This window comes from Macrobrachium nipponense, chromosome 30 (assembly GCF_015104395.2).
Source record: "Macrobrachium nipponense isolate FS-2020 chromosome 30, ASM1510439v2, whole genome shotgun sequence".
Lineage (NCBI taxonomy): Eukaryota > Metazoa > Arthropoda > Malacostraca > Decapoda > Palaemonidae > Macrobrachium > Macrobrachium nipponense.
Window position 1 is genome coordinate 9,232,809 of NC_087218.1, and position 10,000 is coordinate 9,242,808.

Genomic DNA, 10,000 nt, shown 5'->3' on the forward strand with positions numbered 1-10,000 from the left:
AAACATGCCTGAAAGAGGGTCTGTCTCCAGTATATCATCATTATTATTTTCATTGAACAAGTTTGAAAGGCCATAATGTTGCAAGCTGCCAATGAGTAAATATATACAGGCAAAGACAACGAAGGCTGAGAGAAGAATAATATAAACAAAGGGAAATCTATAAAAAGACATAGGGAAATCAGCAAACAGGTAAAAGAGACGAAGGAAAATCTACAAACAAGTGAAAAGATGAGACGTCAGAAAGACACCCTGATAATTACCCTCTTGTTGCTTTCACTTGAATAACGACCTTGGTCCAAAACACAATAACGATATAGTAGTAGGTGTTCCAACCCATTACCGGACGCATAATCGTCTTGGATCTCATAATTCCTCCCAATCGTATTACGGGAATTAAGTTAGGCCTACTTTGGAGGCCTAAGCTTGGCGTTTCTCCTCTGAAGCCCGGAGGTGATTTGAATACCCGTTGAAAAGGACAGAAGAGCGACGAGGTTTTGAAACGTTGCCGTAGCGCCGAGGAGAATGGCTTTTCAAAATGCTTACATTTATGTGGCATTCCACGATTTCCTTTAGCGTAAAAAAAAAAAGAAGTATATTTTAGTTTTACCAGACCACTGAGCAGATTAACAGCTCTCCTAGGGCTGGCCCGAAGGATTAGATATTTTTACGTAGCTAGGAACCAATTGGTCACCTAGCAACGGGTCCAACAGCTTATTGTGGGATCCGAACCACATTATATCAAGAAATGAATTTCTAACACCAGAAATAAATTCCTCTGCTTCCGCATTGGCCGAGCAGAGAATCGAACTTCGGACCACCAGATTGGTAGCCGAGTGCGAAAACCACTCGTCCAACGAGGAACTTCCTTTAGCGTGGAAAAGTTGTAAGGCGGCCTTCACAGCGCATTCAGTGCCGTCATTACTTTTAAGAGAGGGTTTGATACGTCTCTATAGGACTACGATCCCTTATCGTCGTTCAAATAGGGTTATACCTCGTCGTGATTACGGTATCGCAGGTTAGTTTCCCGCTACCGGACATCATGATTCCTTCATATTTCTTGCACTTGGATTTTAAGGCTTTGTAGTGACAAAGCATCCAAAAGATGCGCCAGGGATTCGAGACGTTAAGAGGGCATTGCGGCTATTACAATTACATATGTAAAGTTGCCCGGACATGTATATATATTAGTATATATACATATATATATACATACATATACATACATACATACATACATACATATATATATATATGTATATATGTATATACTATATATATATATATATATATATATATATATATATATATATAAAGTTGCCCGGACATACGGACGCCATGAAACAAAAAACAATGCTTTGTCTAACTAGTACTGTCTGTAGTATTTATTGATCTGTCATACCAAACCTATGTAAAAATAAAAAATAAAAAAATGAGTGAAATCAATCTCCCTGAGTAATAACAAATATAGGAAACTATAATCAAATTCCTATAAAAAAAAAAAAAACTCCAAACGACAGACATCTGTGAAGTCATACGATTACTGCAAGACAGATGGCAGTTGATTCCCACTAACGTTGTAAATGCGCTTAATTCAGCAAATAAATCTTGAGAGTTGTGACGAGACATGTAGCTGCAATTTTTACGACATCTCCAGGGAGGACAAACCAGTGATGTAAAGACGCTGGTTGGTGATAGCAAAATAAAATATAAGTCATAAATTATTGTTTAATGTGTTTTCTGCTTGGAAACTGTATGTATGTATGTATATGTCTATGTATATATATATATATATATATATATATATATATATATATATATATATATATATATGTGTGTGTGTGTGTGTGTGTGTGTGTGTGTGTGTATGCATTAATGTTTGGCGGTGCATTTGTGCATGAACCAATTATTTTCTGTATGTAGTTAAATTGTTTTAGCGAACGTCCATTTCACCAAGAAAGCTTCTCGATGAGTTTTACTGCAATAACTGTTCTCTTCTCTCTCTCTCTCTCTCTCTCTCTCTCTCTCTCTCTCTCTCTCTCTCTCTCTCTGTCCCATAATTTATGACACCAAGTACCAGCGCAATGTGCCTCATAATCAATATGCTCCATATCTCTATGATTAACCATATTATTTATGGCAATATTTCGTTAGGAAAAAATTTATGAATCTCGAGTGATAAATAACGCGTTGTGGCCAAGCATCTCATTGACGCCACCCAAGGTGTACTTTCTCCCTTTTGCGTTTGAAGTCCTACAAGATATATGAAAATCTCCCTCGTAAATTATTTTAAATCGCCGGTCTCCTCGGACTAATGCAAGATGACCAAACGGGGTTGCTTGCATTACCTTCTAATATTTCAAGGACTAACTGTCAAAATCTAGTACATGAAATAAAATTAGTGTTCCAGGACGTAAGTAATTCACACGGGCAGTTTCGAGACGGCTTGCCTCTTTCAACCACACTGAATGGAGGCTAAATGTTTTCTTGCATAACGCTGCTTTCGAGATATTTCGTCTCATCTTTAATATTACACCCGAAGGGCAGAAGTTAAGGCTTGAATTCTTGGTCGTAACTTGTGACATTTCACCTTCCCTACAGTAACGATAAGAGGTAGACGAGATGGTTCGAAAATGTCCTTGAATTATGCCTCAGTTTCCAGAGTTATGCTTTACGACGACTATCACCTTTTAATGATCCAAGAGAGTACAGGTAAACTAACACTGTGGTTATAATAATCGAAACGGTTCGCGATTTACAAGCTAGTCGTCGAGTTAGAGAATCTTTTTTACGAGTAATTTACTCTGTAATCTTAATTCTCAGAGGTATTCGTAAGCTTCAATCTAAACCCCGAGCTTATAACTTATCATATTAAGTGCAGTTTAATAAGCCACAATTGTGATTCAAGTAAAGTTAATGTTGACCGTCGGAATGTGACCTTTCATTACGAAAGTCGACGTTCCGACCACGTTGGTCAATCCTTGGGCGAAATTTTGCTGATTATACTCGGCTGCTAATCGCTAATCTCAATTAGCGATTGTCCATTCCTTTTCCCATAGTTATTTTTTTCCAGCGTTCGACTTCAAGCGAGACAGCAGGCGACATTGAGCCTTGTGAACTGGCGTCTTTAAGGCTGTTTTCCACGTGTTTACCCATAATTTTTTTTTTACCATTTTTTCCAAGTGATCTCTTATCAGATAGGGACTGTTAGTGTTTCCTTTCCAGTTTTATCGCCAAATAATTTTCGCAGTAACCCCAAAAGCTAATTATCGCTGGTTTTTAAGTGACCATTTATTTCTCTTAATCAATCGTAAAGTTTCTGATTTCATCTTCCGCTTTCCTTTATTCGCAAATGGCATCCTGCTCTAATTTATTCTGCAGTTAATTAGCTGATTTTAGCGAATAGGGTCCTCAATTTGTTTCTCGATCTTATCTAATCAGGAATACAGATTCCTAACAGACAGACAGACAGACACACTCCTTGAATTAATAAAATAAGCAAATCCGAAAAACAGAGAGTGAAATGAAAACAGTTTCCGCAGAACATTTTGAAACATTTCATAAAAACAGTATCAGTGTTAGTATGCATTTCTAGTAACTTTAAAATATAACACTTTAAATGTAAAACAAAATTTCGTATATAAATTTATTTATCTACTTATACATTTATTTAATTATTTACTTATCTATTTGAGGAAACAACTCAATAAGTTTTTATGAACCGTGCGAACACAAATAATTTGTTGTCAATACCGAATGGGAAAACCAGTTCTGATAACTTCAAATGACAGACAAGATAAATCCGTCCAGGCCTGAACAAATACTGAAAGGCTTAGAATTCTAGCCTTCCATGGAAAATTACTATTGTCCTCTTTCATGGTAGTTACAATCCTGATTTCAAGAAATTTTATCTCTCAAGTTTACACACGAGCCAGTTTCCGGAACGTAAATTAAAACATGCGCCTAATTTTTTTTCTGTGGAACGTACTGTACTGAAATATAAAACCATCAGCTACGACCCTTAGCGCTCCAGTTGCTTCCGCGATGCGTCCCACGCCTCCGGAAAGCGCAGCCAGATACACGAACCATGGCTTACTTTAACCTTAAATAAAATAAATCTATACTGTTGCAAAAGAAATAAAGACTGAAAACAAATAGGAAAGAGTCATCTGGATACACAACATACTATTAATAGGAAAGAGTCATTTTGCTAACAATAAACTATTAAATACTTATAATGTTAAGAGTATTTAACCACATTCCAAAAACCAAGCAGACATCAGATTTGCTGAACTCAAGAAGTTGAAGCTTTGAAAAGAAGTCAAGAAGTCAAAAGAAAAAGGTTCTGGCAAATTTCAAGTGAATCCTGTCCTTTTGAAAAAGTCAAAAAGTGACAGAGGAGGCTTTTCAGGCTTCACGCTCCAGTGCACATTTCACACTAATCAGATGACAGCCACGCCCAGAAACCAATAAAATGTCACTGAGAAAAAAAAATATCAGTTCTGCACCTTTGTTAAATCTGGGTTAAATCTTGAATAAAATGTGGCTCTCCAGAGGTGCTACAGGATTGGAATGGGGATAAAATAGCAACTTTAGTATCCATTCATAACTATACTCTGTTTTTTTTTCAACTGTCCATCCGCCTGTGGTGTTTGCGTATGGTAACACTGCATCCTGGGCTTTAGATAGTTACGCTATGTGTAAGTTTTAGGTAAGTGAAAGGATATCTGGGTGTACATTTGCAACTGAAAAGTGTTTTAATAATTTACTGTATGCCAATTACACCGTTAATATCGAAATAGGATATTAATATTATTGTTGAATGAAAGCTGAATGTAACTATCTAAAGCCCGGGACGCAGTGTTACCATACGCAAACACCAAAGGCGGGTGGACAGCTGGAAAAAAAACAAGTATAGCGTCCAAGGGAGTTAAATGAAGTTTCATTACGGTGCTATGCCACATCTCTGTAAAATCTCTAGGAAAATGTATTGGTCCCAATGTAGTAAAGGACAAGAATGAGTCCAGACACAAGGCTTCTCAAGGATAGCATTCTCCCTCTCTAATTTTATGTCTGGCTGGCAGAAGAGAAATGAAACTTCTATCCGGGTAGACTGGGATAGCTTTAGTGTCTCGTCAGCCTTGTTAATCCTTTTGTGCTGCCTTTGCTCAGTCGTTTTGCAACAGTTTAGTAATTGGTAATCCCTATTCTACGTGCCTGCTTACACTACCAGGGAGCAAGTATTCTCAAATATTTCTAAGCCTTTTCCCCTGCATTGAGGCGCTAGTAAAAACGAAGTAGTGGGAGGCAAATAAAGAACCAGTTCAGAACCCGTATTTTATAGCTTCTTTTTGCATATCCTGGCAAAGATAAACAGTAAGAGGAGGTAGAAAGCTAGAGAGAAAGAAAGCGGACAAAAAGAAACATGGAGGAATGTTATATAAGATGGAGTTTTACTATCTGTGCAAGACATAAAAAAAACGTTATGAAAAAAGCGCAATGGAGCAAAACGGGGGTTCAGAATATATATATATATATATATATATTATATATATATATATATATATATATATATATATATACTATACATATATATAGATAGATATATATATATATATATATTATATAATATATATATATATATATATATCTATATCTATATGTATGTATTGTATATATATATATATATATATACTTTATATATATATATATAAATATAGTGTATGTATGTATGTATGCATGTATGGGTGTTTATATATATATATATAATATATATATATAAATATATATATATATATATAGATATATATATATATATATATATATATAATACTGGCATTCAGTCATCACCGTTACTCTTTAATAAATGACTATTATCTTCTTAAGGTTTCCATGTTGAAAAGAAATATTGACATCTAGATGAAATATCATTTCAAGAATTTCACGACTTCTTTATACAACAAACGGGACTTCATTTAACATAAAACGACCGGCGATATTTTGAGGTAGGTGAAAAAACAAGAAAAAAAAATTAATACTCATAATGCAGTACGCTAACATGGCTCGGAGTTTATGGAAGTGGTTATGGACTGGATAGTCGTTTCTGATACCCGTTCACTGTAGAGCAAGGATAAAACTTTCATACTTTTTTCATGTAAATGCCTTTGATGTACGGTATATCCCGCCGTTAAAACCTCTTATTCGGGTCTTCTTAGAAAAAGGACAAATTCACCAAAAAGAATTTCATAACATTGTTTAGGTATATAATTCAAATTTGTCTATATGCATAAACTAGGTTAACAGATGTCGGTATGAAAAATAAGGCGAATCTATTAGAATACTTGACTTGCAAAAACTGCATCTCCATTCATCTTGTGTATGATATGTGGAAGCTCGCAAGAAGTCGATGTGAATAACATATCTACTTCAGAAGAAACCGTCAGCTAATATGAGACGCAACCGACGTGGAAATTCACAAAGAAAATAAAATTGGAAAACTGTGGAGCCTTGATTATGACTTGTAAGGCAATGGAGAGAGAGAGAGAGAGAGAGAGAGAGAGAGAGAGAGAGAGAGAGAGAGAGAGAGAGAGATTTATGAACTTTTAAACAGCCAAAGACAGAGTTTGTTCTTTGCCGATATTCATAAATTCCCCCTTCCAAAATCTCTCTCTCTCTCTCTCTCTCTCTCATTCTCGTTTATCTCCTCTGCTTCTGATCTAATCCAACATTATCTCATCCTTTCAATATGGCTTAGAATTCATAAGTTTTATGCACTCAACCTTTGCTTCAACTTCAGCCCCCCACCCCACCCCTCAAGCAAATGGGACCACGCCCCCTTTCTTTCTACCCTAACAGGACCCCGCCCCTCCCCCTTTAATTCTCTCATTTAAAATTTACTGGTATTGAAACTGTGAACATTTCAGTCATGGAAATATCTTCGATCTCAAATTCTTCCCTGTGCCATTTCTCTCTATCTCTCTCTCTCTCTCTACTATACCAAATGAATTTCGAATGGCGAGTATGGAATGCCCTAAACCCTTGTAAATATATCCGATTACCTTATCTTAAGCTTCAATTGACCTGTCATTGCTAAAAGAGAACTTGAATGGAATAGTCCGTCTCGTGGAACAGCCTCTAATTCCAGAGTAACTAGTGTATAGCATTAGCTCAAATAGGCTGGAGGAGGGAGTGGAGGAAACAGTCTGTAATAAACAGCATGACTTATGCACACTATCAAGCAATATAGGAGCAACTGTAATTGCATACTATTAGCGCTGCTACACACAGATAATATGATTCTGATTATACGGAGCATCGAGCCACAATAATGGAACACATAAGGAGACCGAAAACGACACTAATGTGATACAATGAAGACTGACTTTAAATTAAGCAATTAAGGGAGCTAACAGAATATTATATGTGAAATACATACAAGAAACCGAAACCCATGATAAATTTTCGACTTTATATATCTTGTATATTGTTCATTGTATAGCTGCCGTTTCAACATATTTTTTTTTTTTTTTTTTTTTTTTGCATAATGTCTAGCATAGGGGAGAAGGCGATATACACAAAATGCGTGTAAGATATACATTTACAGCTTTTCTATTTACCTGTCTACGTACATATCTGTCAAACCTCAATATCAACACTAGATTCAAGAGCTTAATTTTAGTAAATACGTATAAATAAACTTCTATAAGACGGGGAAAAAGCATTCAAAGCAAGTCAAAATGGATAAAACTGCGCAAAGACATTACCAAACAACATATAAAGAGGCGTTGGCAGTGCACAGTAATACACATTACCTGGATAATACCTTAGAGATCAATATCGATAAAATTATAGCAAAAATATAGCATTGTACTGTGTACCTCACAGTACAATGACCTACACACATACTAAATATGCCTTTCTCCGCACAATGAAATACAGGCAAAAACATTACTGCAATGTAAATCTATCTTAGCATATTCAATACGTAACATAAAAACACCTTTTTGACGACAACATACTTGCTAACACACCACTGGCAGTAAATGAGGAATAAATCTCAACTGTTCCACGAATAAAAACACTGTTTTCAAAATTTTTACTTACCAAGAATGTTCGTTGTAGTATAATCATCACTGGCACGGAGATCTGTCAAGGAAACATTCGTCTTAGAAAGTTTATCATCAATGTCCTTTTAATCACTGGAGAATAAATTATATCACTTGATAACTCAAAAGAGAAGCAAAGACAGTATTGTTAATCAGACTTGGTTGAAATTTTCCTGACTGGATCCTCATTATTCTTTGAACTTGTCTTACTCACAATATTATCTAATTTGCTTTCCAAAGTTATTTAACTCAAAGTGAATAATACCCACAATTAGGGTTACCAAAATGCCCCTTACTAAGAAATATGACTGTCAATGCAGGGCTCATTCAAAATTATTATTAAAGACCGCCTCGACTAAAATGATCGTCGTCGCTGGGCCTCTTCCCAAATATTTCTTACCCATAATTAATTGAAAATATTCTGACACAAATAGTTCTCCAAACCCTTCATACCATTTAAATTACTATTATCAATGTCTTGCCCATATTATTAATATCAGTGTCAAAGCAGCCAAACCAGTTCCTTGAGATTCCATATCGAACACTCATGACCTACTGAATTTTACTGAAACAATGAATACTTAACTGAATTTTACTGTAACAATGAATACTTAACTGAATTTTACAATAACAATTAATATTTACTGAATTTTACTGTAACAATGAATACTTGACTGAATTTTACTGTAACAATGAATGTTTGACTGAATTTTACTGTAACAATGAATACTTAACTGAATTTTACTGTAACAATAAATACTTGACTGAATTTTACTGTAACAATGAATACATACCTGAATTTTACTGTAACAATTAATATTTACTGAATTTCATTGTAACAATTAATACTTGACTGAATTTTACTGTAACAATTAATACTTATGATAAATTAGGTGAACTTTCCATGTGAACGTTGACACTTGCTAAAACATATCTGACAACCAAAAACATTACAACAATTCTTGTTGATAACTAAGAAAAAGGTCAAATAAGTTTTCATTTACATTTTCATGAAAACAAGAAATTTTAATAAATTCTCTCAAGTCTGACAATTTCTCAAATAAGAAATTAAATCCGCTAAGTGAGATATACGACGAAAAAAAATCTAAAAGTAGTGATTTCTAAATATATATAGAAATTAGCTCGAGAATATAATACAGATATGAAATAACTTTGTGCCTGTTTATGCATAAATTTAAAGAAAGCAATATACATCGGGACCGATACACGAATGCACACACATTAATTCTTACGCAATTATTTTCCCTGACATCTTACACATTCGTCATTTATACCGTGATGCACTTCCCTTGAATTACTAATAATACTTTACCCAATACTTTGATATAGTGAAAACCCAAACACTATAACCAATCACACACCGTCACTTTAGAGCACTGTTATTTAACGGCACGTAACGTGCAACGCAACAAAATTTGTTGCACTTTGTATGACAGAATATTAAACTTAATCTATTATTAAAATCTACCGATGGCTATACTTAACGATTTACACTGTGTTTATTCATTTCACTATAGAATGCTGTGATTTACTGCTTGTCGCTTGAAATCTGTGCCGGTATTAATAACTGGGAATTTGACAGAAACTGACAGCTCAATGGGATGTAAATATTTTTCACTGTTCCTGGACGCCACTTAACTGAATTATAGAAGAAACAGTTCTGATACATGAAAATCTTTTTTCTACGATTAAATATCGATCGCTATAAATGAAAAAGTGCTCGTTTCCGCATTTAATCGTCCCTTCTACTCAACAGAAAGCAGAGCAGGTTCCAGAGAGCGTTAAGCTATTTGGTGACCATCGCAAGAAATCAAACTAATATTATTTGTGAGAAAAAATTATTCTGAAACGATAGGAATACATTTATTTATTTTTCA

At 34.9% G+C, this 10,000-nt stretch overlaps 1 long non-coding RNA gene across 2 annotated transcripts in view; it reads right to left on the minus strand.

The window, feature by feature from the left end:
• The window catches only part of LOC135202007 (uncharacterized), a 482,892-nt gene that overhangs the window by 453,095 nt on the left and 19,797 nt on the right, over window positions 1-10,000 (minus strand). For both annotated transcript variants that reach the window (XR_010311637.1, XR_010311638.1), the window contains exon 3: window positions 8,101-8,142. This is a non-coding gene — a long non-coding RNA (uncharacterized LOC135202007). The remainder of the gene's footprint in view (window positions 1-8,100; window positions 8,143-10,000) is intronic.